The following is a 20,206-nucleotide window of genomic DNA, read 5'->3' as shown; positions in this document are numbered from 1 at the left end:
AACTCCACCTTAATTTTATCATACTCCATAGTTATATTTTCAGAAAAAAAGTATATCTTCTCTAATAGCACCCAAATAATTTCCACTACACATTTTTTTAAATTCCTCTCTTTTCAACAGATATGTAGGAAAGTAACAATATCTCATTATTTCATTATCCCATGTTTTTATTTTAGTTATTATTGGCCTGCAATCTGAAATAGTTACTGGATGTGTATCAAAACTTTCAATTAAATGCACATGTTCCTGTGAAATGTAAGTTCTATCTAGCCTAGCCTAGTTTTTATGTCTTGGGGAATAATATGTAACTTTACTCTGAACTCCTATGACTGAATTCATATATTCCATGCCATCTATTTTCAAAAATGTCTTTAAAAAATCTACCTTCCTTTGTTAGATTTTCCCTTCTGGTTCACTGCTGCAAAACAAATTCCACTCCCCACCTATAAGTAATATTCCCTGCTGAAAGCTGATTATTTCTGCCAGCATTTTCTTAAGCTCCATTATAGCAGTTTTAGGTGGAATATCAATACATGCCAGCACAATCCTCCTCCCTTGTCAGTAGCCCCTTAATACTGAAAATCTACCATTATTATCTTTCTTATCCTCTTCTATCACTATTGGAGTTCCTCTTGCAATTAATATAAGTACTCATATTTTCCTTTGTCCCAGGAATTCTGCTGAATAACTGTACCAAAAACTTATCAAATTCACATGTTCACTTCTTTCCAAATGTGTCTCCTGTAGCACATCTATTTGCAATCTACATTTTTACTATAGTTCACTACTCTTTCTTTTTTGTTTACATCTGTGAGGCCATTACGATTTGAAGATACTATAGAAAGTGTCATTACATTAAAAAGTTATTTCCACCTTTTATGTATAACAGTTTTTTTAGTTAAGTATTTGGTTCCAGCTTTTGTGTTACATGCATACACTTATATTTGGCAAGTTCATCTTTTATACAATTGTTTCTTGTCATATCAATTTGAACCTATGTCACATCTTACAATTTTTTTGTTTTTTTGAAAACCCTCAACAATGCATACCCAATACACCCTTAAAAATCTATTAACTTAATACTAACATATAAAACAATGTACATCTTCCAATATTGAAGGTTTACTCTCCTAATAAAAACAATTGAACCAAACTGACAGCCACACTCATAGACTTGGGTTAACCTAAAAGGAAGGTTATGTATGCTAAGACACATGGTATAGCCACCTGTGCTTCTAATAAGTGCTGTCTGGTTTTATCTTATCTTTTTATTGCTCTGCCAGATTGAGAAAACACTTGAATGCTTTCAGAAAACATTATCTCCTAGCCATTGATAGAAAGAAGTATTCTGTTTTCAGATCTGACTCAACTGCATTCTATAAATGTTGTATCCCACTCTTGAGCTCCTCTCTCTACCCATAATGCCCCACCCCAGCCCTATTCCCTCAGATTGAGTTTGCTGCTCTATCTTCTAATAATATATGAGGAACAGATATAGTCAGATAGAAAAGATAGGGCTCAAACTTGAAACTGTACATTCCAAATACAAACCAATAGGTCCTTCCAGAAGAAGAAATTGGATGGGAGATGGATGTGATAGAAGGTGAAGAAGAATGAAAATGGACAACACAGATGTCTAGATAGGGTGAGTACATAACTTAGAAATCTGATGTTGTCCTTTTCATTCTTCCTCACTTATGGGACAGAATCCCCAGCTACATTGACTTTGGGAGGACCCTAATGGAAGGATATTCTGAAGTACTGCTGAACAAAAGGAGGCTCTATTTCTAGTTATGATCTCCAATTTGTAATGTGAAATTGAATGTGAAACACTGGTATGAGTCTTGGACCATGTAACTGCTGCACAAATATCATCAATAGATGTGTTTGATCAAAAAGAAAATAAACTAGCTATAGATCTAGTTAAGTGAGCTCGGGGTGGTTTTGGCAATGTCATACCCTTCTGAGATTAAATCCATGACATACAGTCTGTAATCCATTTAGCTAGGGTAACCTTAGAAACTGACTGGCCTAAGTGATTTAGAGAGACAAATAGCTGGTCTGACTTTCTAAACTGTTTTGTCCTGTGAAGATAAAAATGTATTTGTCTGTGTGCATCAAGGAAGTATAGCACGTACTCTTCTTTTTTTGCAAAATTTGGAAAGAAAACTGGCAAATGAATATATTGGTTAATGTTATTTTCAGAAGCTACCTTAGGTAAAAAAAGAAGGGTTAGTCAGCAGAGAAACCATATCTTTGTGGAAAATAATGTAAGGAGTTTTTTGCTGAAAGAGCCTGGAGTTCAGAAATTCTTTTTGCTGAAGTTATAGCTACATTGAAAGCCATCTTTCATGGCAAAAAGTTTAGGTCAGATTTTTTTGAAGGGTCAAAGGGTTTCTGTGTCAAACATTCAAGTACTCCAATAAGATCCCAAAAGAGATCCTTTATCAGAGCTCTTAGAAGAAAAATTCCTTACATAAAAGCTTTACACAGTCTAGAGGAATCCAAGGAAAAAGATTTATTCCCTGTGTGGAAATTTGAAATTGCTGCGAACTGAAGTTTAATTGTAGAGAAAGTAGCACCACCTTTGAAAAAAGTTGCCAAAAACTGAAGAATAGCTGAAATTGGTGCAGAAAAAGGATCAATGTCCTTATATGATACCCAAATAAAGAACCTTTTTCATTTACTTTTATAAACGGTTCTGGTAGAATCCTTTTGAAAAGCCAAAATAATACCACAAACTGGGGAAGACAGCCTGGATTGTCTAACTATTATTATTGGAAGTGGAAAAACTATGCAGTAAACTTCTGGGCTTGAATGATGGGGTATGGAATCCCTGTCAGGTGAGAGAAGAGATCTTGAGTAGGCTCCAGTACCCATGGGGGATAATGAATATGAGACTGTAGAAAGGGGAACCATACTTGCCAATACCAGAAGGGGGCAATGAGACTGTATCATACTTTTAAATGGGAGTGCTCTTTTTCCTGTCAATTTAAAAAGTTGTATAAAGTAAATGAAAACCATTTTTCTGTGTAGAAATTATGTTTAATTTACTTTTTAGGGTCTGGAAAAGTGTTCTAAAGTGCTTTTTACTATGTTTACTGAGGGGAAAAAGTGGCATTTAAAGACTTGTAGTTTTACTGACACTTGCTGCTTGCTTTCTCCACAAAAAGTCATCATTTTGGGCATGACCATGGAGGAAACTACCAGTCCTATTATCAGTCCTACTTCCAGCCACAAAATGAAAAAGTTAAGTAAACAGTGTGCAAGGGAGAGCCACTTTTCTCAGTCCTGGAAGAAAGAATAGGGAAGGCTTCCCTGTTATGCCAAAAATCTGTGTCCATCCCTATGGAAGCTGCTGCTGCCACTAGTAACATGGTTGGTCCCAATTTTACCATCGAAAAGAAACATAAAACTAAAAATGAAAAAGCAGCAAACCAAAGACCAGGAAGGAACCGGACCACAAAACTTATAAGCTTTCATTCATTTAATGAAACACCATGAACTTCATCAGATTCTGATAAAGTTCATGGTGTTTCATTAAATGAATGAAAGCTTATAAGTTTTGTAGTCTGGTTCCTTCCTGGTCTTGGGTTTGTTGCTTTTTCATTTGTGCTTTGTTCTTTAGAGTTGTTTAGCAGTTTTTGGATAAAACTAAACATGTGTCTACTCCTCCTCATATTTCTTTAGGCAGGCGTAGCTTACTCGGTCTGCCTCAGGGTTGAACTTAGGCTATTGATCCTTCCTGTAAAGTAGTTTCTAGTAAAAGAAATAGGGATTCCTCTTTTCCAGAAGAGATTCAAGATTCTGAATCTAAACAGAAAGATGAAGGGATGAAGGGACAGATATATGATTTTTCTGATTAAGACTCAAAAGAGAGCTCTGTTTCTTATTCTCAATGTGGGGGTTGCTCTTTCTTTCAGACTACTGATAAAATGTGCCAGTGTTTTCAGTGGGAGAACACTGAGGCTCTTGAGTCCCTTAGCAAACACTATGAGTTGCCACATAAGGAATGTCCAGAATCTACACCCATTACTCCTGTTCTGTCTGCTTTAATGGATGTCTGTGTTACTGCCTGCAATTTTTGTGATAGTCAGCTAGAGTTCCCAAAAGAGCCAGACACAGTTTTTATACACTATTCCAAAACCTGATCTAGCAGCTATAGATTTAGTTGATCCCACTGCTAGAGCATAAACACTTAATTCCAATACTATACTTTCTGATAAGAATGGGGAAAATTGTTAAATAACTATGGGAAAAATATGTACTTCTAGAACTTTGATTTTCAGAATTTTAAGCAGTCAGGCTCATTTGTTAAAGTTTGTTTTGAGTACTGTGAAAGTATGTGGAATGTTGTATCTACAGTTTCTTCTTGTGAGGAAATATCTGCTTTAAATAATTTAGTTTCTTCTATTGTACAGGTCACTACTCATTGTGCACAGTGTGTGTATGACTCTGTTGATACTTCTTCCAAGACTATGGCCACTGGTACTGTTTTTGAGGAGGTTTCTAAGGCTGCATTCTCAGAACCTCCCAGGTGATGTTAAAAACAAGATTTTAAATTCCTGTTTGGCTAGAGATTAAGTTTTAACCCCTCTGCTGCAGAGGTGATTAAAAATAGTGATGGAACTGTTAAGCTGATCAAGGGAATCTCTAAGATTTGTTAGCCATCCTGTTTTAATTTTCTAAGGGATTCTCTAACTCCTCATACATTTAAAGCAAAATAAACAGGTTCAACAAAATACAGGTAAGCGGACTTTTAAGAAGAAATGGTAAGGGGTTCCAAAAAGAAGCCTTGAAACTCCCAAAACTACTATTGAACAGATCTTGCTTCCCTCTGGCCATTTTTATCAGAAAGTCTGAATCTCCATTTTTTTCCTTTAATAGAAAGCTTCAGTAAAATGGATTCTGAAGATAATTTCTCACGGTTACAAATAGCAGTGTGAAGAAATTCCTCTTTTCCAGGGGGTATTTCTTATCCTAAGTATCAGATTTTTTTTGTTTCCAGTGGTTCTTCATTACATGCTGTCCCAAGGAGTGATACACGCAGTTCATCCTTCCCAGGTGGGAAGGGTTTTTATTAAAGCATGTACTTAGTGTCAAAGAAAGAAAATGGTTGGAGACCAGTTCTAGATCTTTCTTTCCTAAATCTGTTTGTGATAGTGCCCAAATTCAAAATTATGACACTTCAGAACCTTTTACCTCTTCTTCCTCTTTCAAGTTTCCTGGTAACACTAGACTTACATGGCGCTTATCATCAGATCCTTATTCACCCAGACATCAGACATTTCTTAAGGTTTTCTGTGTCTGGATCACATTATCAGTTATCTACTTTACACTTTGGACTATCCACTACACCAAGAGTGTTCACAAAGTGTCTAGCTCCAGTTGTAGTTCAATGCACACTGCAAGGTATTTCCATTTTTCTATATTTAGATGGCTTGCTTATTTCTGCAGATTATTTTTCAATATTTCAGTAACCTTTCCCTTGGGTAATAGATTTCTTCTACAAGCTGGGATTCCAAGAGAACATTCAAACATCTTTCTTGACTCCATTGTTCAGAATTGTGTTCCTGTGATGTCAACTAGACACCTCAGTTCAAAGAGCTTTTCTTCCACAGGAAAAAAAGATATATATCTAGATCTATTTCCAAATTTTCCACTCAAACTTTGGTCACTGTGAGGGAATACCTCAGGAATTTGGGTCTCATGTCTTCTATGATTCTCATGGTACCCCTTGCAAGACTCCAAATGAGTAAGATACAATGAGATCTGAAGTTTCTTTGGGCTCAGCATCAACACCCTTTGTCTTTTCAAATCCTACTGCTAAAGTTTTTCAGAACAGACATCATTAGGTAGAGACAACAGATATCCTTATTTCCAGGTCTCCCATTCTCTCCCCTGTTCCAAAGCATTCATTCACCACAGAAGTCTTGGATTTTGTTTGAGTAGCAGTTTCAGGAGGGATAAAATTACAGGATGTGTTGGACACCAAGTACAGATGCAAACACAATAATATCAAAGGGATTCTTGACTGATCAATGCACTCAGCTCTCTGTATCATCTTTTGTCCCAGAGACCTCTTCAAGTGATTACAGACTATACCACAGTCATGTGCTACATCAACAAGCAAGGAAGAACCAGGTCATACCCCCCTTTTAAGACTAGCCATATTAGCTTGGGATATAGCTTCATAGCACAATCTCACTCTACAGACAAAATTGTGTTACAGACAAGTTTAGGAGGACCAAGGCAGACCCTCAAAAATGAAAACTAAATCAATGGATTTTCCAAGATTTCACCCATTTGGATTTTCCAAGATTTGATCCATCTGTTGAGAGTTCTTCAACTAGACCTCTTTGTTTCCTGTCTGAACAACCAACTTCTAAGTTTGTGTTCCAGTACTACATGCAAGAAGGACTTGAAGACAGATGTCTTTTCTTTTCCTTGGAAAGGAATGTTCCTGTATGCTTTTCCACCCCTTCCACTAATATCCAGAGTACTTTTGAAAATTCAGAAAGAATCTACCAAGATCATTGTGGTGACTCTCTTCTGGCCCAGGCAACCATGGTTCTCCCTTCTTTTGGAAATGGCCAGGGACAATTACCACAAGCTTCCTGACAGAGAGGATCTACTCACACAAAAAGAGGGATGTTTGATACACCTCAACATCAATCAACTTCATCTAACTTACTACCTGGATGATAGGATCTTAATTCCTTTTAGGCATCTGTTTACTGAGGATGTGTAGCAGGTACTAATGGAGGCAAGAAAGTTTGCTACTAGAAAATTATATATTAGCAAATGGAAAATGTTTTCTAGCTGGTGCCAACATCATAACCAATACTCATTCATGGCTAGCTGTTCTCAGGTTTTACTTGTGTAAGTTACTATCCTCTGGCCTCTCTTCTTCCTCTGTCAAGGTTCATTTATCATCAAGTTCAACATGTCTGCCCAGGGATCCTCATCTTTCAATGTAGTCTCATGTCAAAAGGTTTTTGAAAGGGATTTTGCACATGAGACCTCCAAGTAAACTGGTGGCTCTTCTTTGGGATCCTAACTTTGTGTTAGAGATGCTAACATTTCTCCATTTGAACCAGTTAACCTGGCTGGGTTGATGTTCTAAACATGTAAACCACTTTTACTGATTGTTCTGACCTCTGCAAGAAGGGCATCTGAGCTGCAAGTTCTTATAGTGAATCAACCTTATCTCACTTTCCACAGGGATAGGGTTTCTTTGAAATCTAATCTTTTTTATGCCTAAAGTGGTGTCTGAGTTCACTTTAAGCCAGTGATGGTGAACCTATGACACGCGTGTCAAAGGTGACACATGCCACAACATTTTGGGGGACACATCAGGGATTGCCAACACCTGAGTTACCAACAACACTGCTTTTGCAATCATTGCTCATGTGAAGTGCACTGAATTATTTTATGCCAGGAGCTTTTGACACTCCACACCCAAAATGTTCGCCATCACTGCTTTAAGCCATACTATCCATCTCACCATTTTCTTTTCTGAACCTAATAATGAGGAAGAAAGGATACTCCATACCTCTGATATCCAGAAACTACTCACCGACTCTCTTGACAGAAGTAAATCTTTCAAATCTTTGGATCAATTGTTCATTTCATATGAAGGTAAGAAGAAGAAACAACCTGTGTCAAAACAGAGTATTTTCAAATGGTTGTCCAAAGCTATTACAAAAAAGTTATGTACTCACCATAACATAACTTTACATCTGTGTTGTCCATTTTCATTCTTCCTCAACTGATGGATCTCAGATCAGATTTAGATCCATTCAACCACTTCTACCAGATCCTTGAATAAAAACTTTCAGGCTCCTTCATTTACCCACAATGCCCTGCCTACCAAATATAGCTTAGATTGAGTTTCTTGTCCATAAGAAGACAGTGTACAATATCTTAATAGTATTGAAGAAGGTATAGCAAAAAGAAAAAAGAGCTGGAGTCCAAACAAGGAACACAGTTGCCAAATTGAAACTATCAAGTTTATCCAAGAACAAAAGAAAGGGGGTTGGGAGGGCAGGAAGAATGAAACTGGACAACACAGATATGACATTATGGTGAGTACATAACTGTTTTATCTGGTGTTGTCATTTTCATTCATTCCTCAACTGACAGCACAGAGTCCACAGCTAGATGAACCTATGGTGGTCCTCAGGGAAGGATATTATGGAGTACTGTGGAGCCAACGGCAGCTCTGTTCCAAGAAATCTAATCTAGTTTGTAATGAGCAAAAGCATAAGCATTGGACCAAGTGTCAGCTGTACAAATGTCATATATGGAAGCCCTTAACCAAAAGGCTGAGGAGCTCACCATAGACCTCTAGGTGGCTTAGGTAAGGATAATCCTCTTTTACTATATACAAAGGAGATGTAATCAATTAACAATTTGACTAGTGTAACTTTAGAATCTGACTTTACCAATCTGTTAGATGAGAAGGATACAAATAACTGGTCAGTTTTCTGTAAGTCTTTGGTCCTATGGAGATCAAAACAATGTTGTCTATGGATGACCAAAAGATAGAACATCTACTCTCCCTTGTTTGAGAAATTTGGAAAGAAAACTGGGAGATTAATGACCTGGTTAAAGTTGGAGTCAGAAGCTACCTTAGGCAAAAAAGATGGGTTGATCCAGAAAGACATCCTGTCTTTGTGGAAAACCAAATATGAAGATTTTGAACATAGAGCCTGGAGTTTGGATACTCATCTAATTGATGTGATAGAAACTAGAAAAATGTTTTTCCTAGACATAAAATTTAGATCTGAGCTGGCTGAGGGTTCAAAGGAAGTTTGGTTCACATTGAAGCACAATAGTTAAATCCCAAGGAGGAATAGGATCCATTAGTAGAGATCTAAGTAGAAATGCTCCTTTGAGAAAGGTTTTACATAATTTAGAAGAAGCTAAGGTAGAATTATTCTTGCTTAGGTGGGGATTTGAAATAGCAGCCAACTGGATTTTAATAGCAGAAAAGCTAGCCCATTCATTGAAAATTAAAGCTAAAAATCAATAATAGCTGGTACAGGGACAGAAAGGGGGTCCAGATCCCTGTTAAGGGCCCAGAATAAAAATCTATTCCACTTATGTTTGTAAATCTTTATAGTAGAAGCTTTTTGAGAGAATAACAAAATATGACAGACTGGGGAGGACAGACTGGGCTGTCTAGCAATCACTGGAATTGGGGAAACCATGTGGTCAGTCTGAGGCCTGTCATGCTAGATGAGTTATACCTGCTGGGTGAGATAGGAGGTCTGGATTGGGATCCAATATCCAGGGCAGATGTAGAATGTGAGGCCAGTGGAAGGGGAACCAAATCTGATGAGGTCAAAAGGGTGTAGTGGTATGTTTTCTGTAGAAATTTAGGGATGGCAGGTAATGGTGGGTAAACATAAAGAAGACCAGAGGGCTAGTTCTGGATTAGAGCATCTCTCTGTGACTCCCCCATTGGAGGGATCAGGGCAAAGAACTTGATGTACTTATTGATGAGGAGAAAAGCAAATAGGTCACAGTATGGCTGGCCCCATCAATGGCAAATTCTCTCCGCCACTTTGAGATTGGGAGACCACTCATGAGGGTTCAGAATGGACCTGCTTAGTTTGTCTGCAATCATGTTGGCTTTCCCTCGTATATGTGTTGCTATTTGAAAGGGGCCAGAAGAGATCACCTATTGCCACACTCTCATTGCTACTTGACAAAGCAGCTAAGATTTGGTTCCTCCCTTTTTGCTGATGTACCAGACTATGGACATATTGTCCATCTGAGTAGCAATTGTCCCAGGGAGGAGATCATCTTGAAAGACCTGCAACACTAGCAGGACTGCTCCCATTTCCTATAAATTCATATGTGACTAGGCCTCTTCTTAAGACCACATACCTTGGGCTGCTCTTCCCAAGTAGTGTCCCCCCACCCCAGTAGGGGAAGCATCCTTGGTCACTGTGGCTGTGGGCAGAGGAAGAATGAATGGACAGCCTTCAGAACCTTTGATTGCAGTCACCAAAGAACATATCTTATACAAACTTGTGAAATCTTGACTGGGGTAGTTAAAGGTTACTGAAGAATGGACCACTGTACTGACAAGGTCCACTGCAGAATTTGCATGTGAAACCTGGCTAAAAAAACTAGGGTGATAGCTACTGCCATGGATCCCAAGGCCTGGAAGTTTAGTCATGCTGGGAGAAAATGATGCGAGATCACTTCCTTTACCTAGGATCTGAGTGTCTGAATTCAGGTTGGAGGGAGACAGGCTGTCTGATTGATTGGGGTCAGCTGAGCATCTGTAAATTCTTAACTCTGCATAAGTGTGAGATGTGACTTGCTGTAATTGACTACAAAACCTAGATGGAGACACAACTGAAGCAAGTAGTCCCTTGCCTGTAGGAGTAGATGACTGGTAGAAGCAGTTAGGAGTCAGTTGTCTAGATAAGGAAACACTCAGAATCCCAGTAGTCTCAAGTGAGCTGCTACCACTGCCATGCATTTGGTGAACATGCTGGGAACTGTGTTGAAACCAAAGGGAAATTCTGTAAACTGGTTATGAATGGCTCCCATCTGGAAGTGTAGATATCTTCTGGAGCACCTGTTCATTTTGATGTGGTAGTATGGAAAGATGGATTTATGGAACTGCAGGTTTAAACCTCCTAGTTGATCCTGGGAAAAGGATCTTTGAGGGGTAATAAAATGTATTCCCAAGGCAGGCAAGGTCTTTCTTGCTCACATATGGAGAGCATGTCTTTCATTTTAGAGACAAATAAGGAAGATTCTTCAAATGGAGCACTGATGAATGAAGACTTAAAGGACTCTGCAAAGTCATATAGACACATCCAGGCATGTCTTCTAATGGCTATGCCTGAACCTGCCACCTGTGGGCTACTTTCCGCTGCATGGGAGAACAGCCTCATGGATGCATTAGATATGAATTTAAGAGTGGCAAGTTGTGAGGAAACCTTATTTTGGTCCATAGCAGACATGGACCCAGAAAGAGGTCAAATTTCTTTGCAATCTTGTAAAATGTATCAGATAATTCATAGACTGCAGAGCAAAGGTCACTGAAGCATACATACACTTACCAAATCTGTCCAAGGCCTTGGACTCCTGTTAGCAGGATGGACAGAAGAGGTCTGCTCAACAAGCTCTTTTTAGTGGCCATTACCACAACCATTCATCAACTGGAACCCCCTTGCTCCAGTGTGTCCTGTACTTGGGAGGGGCTAAAAATTTGTCTGAATGCTTAATGATGGGCTCTGCAGTATCCAGTTACTTCCACATCTGCCAAGAAGTAAGATGTGTAAGTTCATCAGCCAGGGGGTCCATCCAAGGTGTAGTCGGGCCAGACCCAAAAGCCTCCAGGAACACAGACTCTTCTTGGGAAGGGATTATTGGAAGGCCAGTCACCTTTTTTGCTTTAAGAGCTCTAGAATGTCTCCAAATGAGACATCTTCAGGTGTAGATCTGGAGGACCATTCCCCTTCATTGAACTTGGTGTCCTCCATGAGAGATTCCTGAGGGAAACCTGTCTCCTTTTACACGTTCTCTTTTGAGGGACATCATCAGCAGGATGGTCTGGTAAGGTATCACATGACATGTGGGAGTCCTGAGGAATGGACTGGAGACTTGAATGGGTTGGCTGTCCCAGTGAAATGTAAGATCAAGGCTCAGACCATGTTTTTATTAATCTTACAAAATTAATGCAATTTCTAAACTTTGAAATATAAAATGTAATTTACACAGGTTAACAACTATATACAGTCAACAACTGTTAAATCTAAACAAACTATTTATAAAGGTGTCTAAGTTTAAAAGATATTACACATTTTTACATTTAAAACTTCATTTTATGAGGTATTACAGTCATCTGTCTCCATTATATCATTCACTTTCTTCCATGAATTATAATAAGATGTGGTTCTTTTTGTTCTCATTCTAATGATTCTCATTCATTCATGAAACATTTAATACGACATTTCTGTATTCTTTAAATGTGGGTAAAGTCTCACTTTTCCAATTTGTATCAATGGTTTTGTGTGCTATAGCCAATAGTGTCCATAAACGTGAACACTTCTAGCAGCACATTGGGGTATGGGAGCATTAAACAAAATCAATGATTTAGACAAATGGAAGTAATCATTAAAAACTATTTGCAAGAAACAATTAACTTTATCCAAAATGGTTTAAGCAAATGACAATCATAAAACACATGCCTATAATCTGCACTCAAGTTCCTTTTACATTTCCAACATCCTATATTTTGTTTAAACATTATTATCATTTTATGTGGTGTTATAAAGGACCTATGAATACATTTCTATGTGAACAGTTTTCATTGTAATGAAAGAGATGTTTGCTTTGTGGACAGAAGTATGAATTTCTTGTCATTGTCATTTGGCATTTGATTATCTACTATTTTACAGTAGTCCCAAAGATTCTCTGTATGATATAATTTTGTCTTCTTAATTATTTTATAGATGGTTGGTAAGTAACTTTTTCCATGAACAGCTTGTGTTGTTGAAAAGAGTGTTCTAAAAATGTTGGTATATTTTGCCTGATTGTTAATTGCATTGTCTCTATTCTGTTTAAAACATACTGCCATATATCCTGTATGCCTAGCCATAGATCATTACCTAAATCAAATTTGTTTTTTATTTGTTCCATTGTTAAAACTTTTACAGAGTCTATTAACTGATGCCAATAAGTCAATTCATGATTTCTAAGAGTCTTGATTTTATATATATATATATATATATATATATATATATATATATATATAGATGCATATATATATATATATATATATATATATATATATATATATATATATATATATATATATATATATATATATATATGTATGTATATATATATATATATATATATATATATATATATATATATATATATATATATCAAAAGTTTTAATGTTATTTTGTGTGCATGCAATAGGATATACCAAGAATGACCAAGCTTTTATGTTGGGATTCCTATTCATAAGGGTTTTATATCCTATTAATATGTTTTTGTATAAATATAGAACTTATGTGCTTCTGTTTGTTTTCTGTAAAATGTTCTCTCATAATCCAAAGAAGATTATTTGACACCAAGTCATTATATTGTGATGGTACCCATATGTTTTCATGTATGTGTTTCCATCTGGTAGAATAAGCATTATTTACCCATAATGATATTGTTTTTATTTTAGATGACAGTGTATATATTTCTATATCTGGAAGACTGATTCCTCTTGCTTCCCAGTCATTTAAGTGATGATTCAGAGCTATTCTGTGTTTACTGGGTACCAGAAGAAGTTTAGCCTTAGTTTATCAAATCATTTTATGTAAGATTTAGGAGGAGGTATATAAAAGGCTTGTATGAAGTATAATATTTTTGGAAATATGATCATTTTAATTATATCATGTCTATCCTCCATTGTAAAAAAGTATTTATTCAATTTTTTAGTGAGTGTTTTAATGTTATTTAAAATATTAAAGTTGTTTATTCTTATTGTCTTATCTAGTTCATCTGTTAATGTTACCCCTGAGTATTTTATGTTATTGTCAGCAGCTATATATCTAGAAAAATCCTTATCTATGTCTTCCTTAGTAGAATTTATAAATAATATATATATCTTATTTTCATTTAATTTTAGGCTCAAGAGTTTCTGAAAGTGTTCAATTAAATTTAATAGAGTTTTTAGACAGGTGTTATCATCCTTTAAGGTTAACAAAATATCATCTGCAAACAACTGAACCTTTATTTCCAGACTATTGTCAATTTGTCTACCCTTAATATTCTTATCCATTTAAATATAATTTGCAAAAGGTTCTATTACCTAGGCAAATAATAATGGAGACAATGGGCATCCCTATTTTGTACCTTTAGTAATTTCTAAAGATTTAGAAAAGTATGATCCAATCTTTATATATGCTAAGGATTTTTCATAAAGTGATTTAATTAATAGTTTGAATTTTTGAGAAAATCCATATTCTTCTAGAAATGACCATAGATAATCCCAGTGGACAGAACCAAAGGCACTATTTATCTCTGAACTGACTATATTCATGTTATTTTTGTATGATTAATGTAACCAATTAAGGATATAATTCTTTTAATGTTATCATGTGTATTTCTGTCTTTTATAAAGCCAGTTTGATCTTCATCTATTAATAATGGAAGTAGTTCTTTGATCCTCGCTGCATGTATTGCCATAAACATTTTATTATCGACATTTAGTAAAGAACATTCATTTGCATTTTTTATCTGGTTTCAAAATAGGTTATATTACTGCATATTTCCTAGAAGGAGGGATATTTGTGCTTTCCTTTACTAATGTAAACACTTTTAATAGTAATGCTGGAGCTTCTTTGGTTAATAATTTGAAAATTTCTGGGATCATATTATCTATGCCAGGTGCTTTGTTTGGCTTTAATTTTTTAATTTGGGATTTAAGTTCAGTCATAGTTATTTATTTGTCTATTAATTTTATATGGTCATCTGTTAGTTTGGTTTTGATATGTTTTCTAAAGAAAGACTTTAACATGTTTTGAGGTTCTGTTACTTCCTTTTGGGTATTAACCTTATGAACGTATAATTTAAATGCTTCTAGTATCCCTTCTTAGTCTGAAACTTTCTTTTTGGAATCTGGAATGTATATTTCCTTTATTTGATTAGCTTTTATGATGTTTTTAGCTCTATTTGCTATTCTTTTCTGATTTCTGGGGTTCATCGAATAAGAGCGTAGTTTGATCTTCTCTAAATGTACCATTGTCTTATGATGTAGTATCGCTAAATATTTTTTATTCATGTCATCTAATTCACTTATTAAATTCATCTTACCCTTCTGAATGTCTTGCTTGAATGTATCAGTTCTTGCTTAGAATTCCAGTAAGTCTTTGTTCCATTGCCTTTTCTTGTTTTTAAACCATGTTAATGCCTTACCATATAAATATGACTTCAAAAAATCCCAAATATATATGTCTCTGACACATCTTCAGTAAGATTTATGTTTAAAAATGTTTGTTGATTTATGTTTAAAAATGTTTTTTGTTTTGTATTTATATCTAAATCAAAAGTAATTGCATTATGGTCTGACAATAGGCATGTGACTACTTTGACTTTATCCAACTTTGTAGTTAGATCTCTTGATATGTACACTCTATCTATTCTTGAATGTGCACAGTGTCGATGAGAGTACTGTATAAAGAATAATGTATTAGGATCAGCATATTTATTAATATCTACGATATTAAAAGTTTCAGTAAAATTAGATAGCACCTTAGAAATTGCTGTTTTCTTTCATGTGTTTCTAGGATCAGTATCCTAATCATTAATTATACAATTAAAGTCTCCTGCTATGATTATTTCCCCTTTAACATGGTGACAATGTCTTCTAAATGCTGCTTGTGTAATTTGACACCTAATCCAGTTATCCAATAAATGTTTACTATTTTTCCACTTTGGATATAGTTACTGAACAGAGCATCCCTGTTTTGTCATATGTATTTAAAATGTGAGGCATTAAGATTGAGTTTTCCATAAGACTGCTTCTCTTCTCTTCTTTTGTTTATAGTGTGAACTTACTAAAACTATATAGTTATTTGTGTTAATTTCATTTATGTCTTCTTGTATAAGGTGTGTTTCTTTCAAAAAAAATAATCTGTGCATTAAACATCTTCAAATATTTTAAGAGACTTCCTCTTTTACAGTTATTATTCATACCATTTACATTAATGGAAATACATTTCATAGTTAAATTATTACCACTCAAACTGCTAGCCATTTGTATATATTTTAACTAATAAGAACACGGATTTAACTAAAGAGAATGACTTATTTTCATTTGATGTAGCTTAAACTCATAGATACCCAATAAAAAAATGAAACAATAAAACCTTAAAGATTGGGAAAAAAACTAACCTTCCTATGGGGAACAAACCCCAGCTTTGAATAGACTAGCCATTCAAGTGTATCCTCTAACACCCCTTACAAGAATCATTTCTCAACCCAATTATCTAAACATTTTGTCTAACAGAAAGAAGCTTGCTATGTCATATATTCTATTCAAACTCCTTTTGATAAGAATGCATTAATATTTGTCATTCAGATTAATATAACAAATCAACAAAACAGTTCAGATTTAAAAAATTGCATAACAAGGTTCCATCACTCTAATTAAATCCAGTGAAGATGCTGCTATTATATTTTGTAGTAGCACAGTCTGCCGCACATAATTCTCTTTATTATATATGATCTAATTACAACAGCTTCCTGTCTGTTTGCATTAAAATCAAATATACTGTGTCTCTTTTATAAGTTCACTAAAGTACTTGTTAATAAATCTCTCATTGCTTTTACTCATATTCAAATTATACAGTTTTGCATGTTATTAGGTAAATATCCCTTTAAGAAGCTGTGTCACAGACAAGATTGAGGTCTTGCATATGGGTTGTTTGAGTGGCATTTTACTTGTGGATATGCAGCAACTCCATCAAGGCTGAGTATGAAATAGCCTTGTATGCTAGACACAGGTCACCTCTGAGCAGGCTGTATGAGACTGAGTAGAGGGATAGGGCTTTTAGCCTATCTGTATAGGATAGGTATTTGAGACCCTAGATTTTCCTTGTAAGGAACCTTTGTGGTTTCTCCAACTGCTGAATGTGCTTGGCAAGGTACGTGCTGAAGGGGACATTGTACTTGATAATGGGTCTGATAAGGGAGGAGTATGTGGATGTTATGACCTTCTTGTTCCTGGATGAAATTCCTTTACTTATGAGGTGGGCCATGTAGAAAGCCTTCCATACAATGGAGGCAACGTGGTGGTCAAAAGTCAGGTTGCTATCAACCTCAGTGCCTAAGTCCCTCACAACTGATTGCATGCTTAGGACATTGTTATTAATGTGATAATTAGCGGGGATGCCATTTTCCCCAAAGGGGATAATGTTGCATTTCTTTGCATTCAGTTTGAGGCCATACTTCTGGCACTTGTCATTAGTTTGGGTAAGGCCCTCTTGGAGGATGTTCACATCACTAGGGGAATTTATAACCATGCCCAGCTTGCAGTCATCTGTAAACATGGTCAGCCACAGATCACTGGTTTTGGCTTGCACCTCAGAAAAGTATATCCCAAACAGTAGATGCCCCAAGACCAATCCTTGGGATACTCCACTTGTTACAGGTCTACTATTAGAGGTGGCTTCCCCTATTTTGACTGAGTGGGTTCTATCAGTGAGCTAGTTAGCTACCCATCTGGTAACATATGGGTTGATGCTTAGCTGGCAGAGTTTATCTATTATGCCCAAGCGGAGAATAGTGTTGAAGGCTTTGGCTAGGGCAAGGTAGGTGATGTGCACTGTCTTCCCCTCATCCATGGCTTTGGTGACTGTGTCGAAGAAGGTGACCAAGTTTAATAGGCATGATCTCCCTTTGACAAAACCAAACTGTGTGGGATCAAGAGTTTGGAGGTTGCCAAAGTACTTGTCTATAAGGTCCATGATAACGTGTTCCATGGCCTTGCAGATCAGGCTAGTTAGGCTGATAGGCCTATAATTGCCTGGGTTGGTAGATGCACCACCTTTGTGTAGAGGGATGGCAGTGGCTGTCCTCCATTCTGATAGGATGAAGATGGTGCAGAAGCTTTGGTTAAATAGGGTGCCTAGTGGTGCTGAGACCTCTTGCCTGAGTTCATGTAGGACATAGCCAGTGATGTTGTTAGGTCCCATGGAGGCTGTATTTCTTGTCTTTGAGAGGGCATTAATTGCCTGCTCCATGGTGATGAGGAGAGGGGGGCAAGTGCTGGGGATGTCCTGGTTTACTGATGGGGAGGACAGGGGGTTGTGAGATTTTCACCGAACTTGTCTGCCAGCAAGTTGGCTCAATCTATAGAATTTGCGTATGTGGTATTCTTGACCACCAATTCAGAGCAGATTTAGGAGTTACCTTTGAGATTGTGGATGTATGTGAAGAAGGCCTTGTGATTGTCCTTAGTGGATGTGGCCAATTTGGACACAGAGGTAGCCTTAGAGGATTTCACCGGTGACATTATTTGCTTGTTTAGATAAAGGAGAGATTGCTTCAAACTTGGCACCTACTCCTTCTTGGTCCTGGATAGCAATTTTTTTCCCTTTTATTATAGAGTCTGTTTATTGCTGCTGTCTACCAGACAGGTTTACTGTTCCTTGAGGAAGATGATTTGGTTCTGTCAGGTATTGCTGAGTCCATGCAGCTATATAGGTGCTTATATAGTTTTTTAGTGTAGGCTTGGACATTAGTGCATGTTCCAACTGAAGGGATGGTGGCTGTGACGCTGCTTGTACCTGCTCTCAGGAGGGTGTAGTCAGCTTTGGAAAAGTTTTTTTGTTTGACCCTGGCAAGTGATTGCTTTATGGTCAGATCTTACCAAGGAGGATGACACTGTAGGGGTGCTACAGTGGCCACTCATGTTGGTTAGTACCAGGTCCAGGATATTTTCACCTTTTGTGAGGGTGTCGACCAGCTGATCCAATGCATTGCGACTGGTGAAGTCAAGGAATCTCTGGGCATTCATGTTTGAGTTAGAACAGGTCTTTCACTCTATGGCTGAGTAGTTAAAGTTGCAAAGGATCAGGGTAGCGGTTTGAATCTTGATGGATTCAAGTTAAAGTCCAGATAGGTGAAGTGGGTCTCCTGAGTCATGGTTGGGGATCATTTAATGTTTCTTGGCATTTAATGTTTGTTCTATGTCACCAATCTGAGTCTTATGCTGCATTATTAATTCTTGTAACTGCTCCGTTTGTTTTGTGCATTTTTATTTAAAAGGGTCAAGTTTTTGTCCATTTTGTCAAACTTCAAAGATAAATCCTGCATGATAGATATTAAAATTTGTAGTTCCTTCTTCATGGTCTGGTCCTGTGAAGTGCTGTTTGGGTAACTCATTCTGTGAAGAAATCTGAGCCCTTTCTGCTTTGAAATTTTACAGAAAAATCATAGAATTTAAGCAAAATAATCCAATGTAGACTTCTAAAGACTGCAATAGAAGTTACTGGTAAAGTTTAAGAAGTTTAGGAGTCTCAGTTTTTAAAATTTTGTGAGAGAAATATAACTTAGATAAGAGAGCTGAGGCAAAAGTACTGCCAACTTGTCAGCATCCTGACCATGCCCCCCTTACACTCTCTCCAAAATCTTGAAGGTTGAACACTTGGGGGAGGCCGAAGTCAATGGAAATGGAGCTGACATCTCCTAAACTACCGGCCCCTGAAACCCTTGAAGCCTTCCACCCAAGGATGGAGTGTGAGGTGCTGAGGCTCCAAGGGCAGGCACAGCTACAATAACTTTGGAGTCAACTCTAGACTCCTGGATTTGGAGCCAATGCTTCAGATCTGACAATCCTCTGGTTCCAAAAGGCTTGAAGCCTGATGACGCAGGTAAGTGATTGGAGTCAAAGAATGAACTGCCATCGGATCTGATGAGGACACCACCAGGTATTCAAGGGCTATGAAAAAGCAGGTCAGATAGGAGAAATAGAAAAGGAGAAATCAAAGGGGAAGTAGTTATAAGCAGGCTCATGGATTTGACGGCAGACGGAGCCAGGAGTACCCCCATCTAGGTTTGAGCTCTGAGGAATTTACTCATCATCCTCTCCATTTCAGCTTCAGATAAACTCCTGGAAAACCTGAGAGATGAGGTCATGGATGGGGGTATAAAATGTTTGTGGACAGAATTCTCTAGGAAAGGTGAAAAGAGATGAAATGTTATTGGATCTGGTAGGGTAAGAGGTGACTTGATTGGAGGTGATTTGGATTTTGGAGAAGAGGGATACAAAATGGTCGGATCTCCCTTTTTTAACAGTTTTGTACATGGCTCCATGGAATGAGCTGAAGAGGATGCAGGATTCAGAGATCTCTTACAAGCGATTTTGTTTTTGAGATGTAAGTCAGGCTTCCCTTTATCAGACGTCTTTAAGGAGTTTGAGCCTCCGCTGAAGCAGAAGAAGAAGAAGATGATGATGAACTAAAAGGGGGGAAGGACATTCAATACAAGTTTATTCCTCCTGTCTGTGAGTACCTTGAAAATTGAGCCAGCACATATGGAACAGTCTGCCTTTAAATGGGCACCTCCAAGCAGTATATGCATTCCCTGTGGGCATCTGAGTTAGGGATTTTATGCCCACAGGTGATGCATTTTTTGAAGCCGGTAGATTTATCAGCCACAATTAGCT

This window comes from Protopterus annectens, chromosome 7.part0 (genome assembly GCF_019279795.1).
Source record: "Protopterus annectens isolate FY-2018-M chromosome 7.part0, PAN1.0, whole genome shotgun sequence".
In the NCBI taxonomy this organism is placed as follows: domain Eukaryota; kingdom Metazoa; phylum Chordata; order Ceratodontiformes; family Protopteridae; genus Protopterus; species Protopterus annectens.
Note: the sequence above shows the minus strand (reverse complement) of the source record.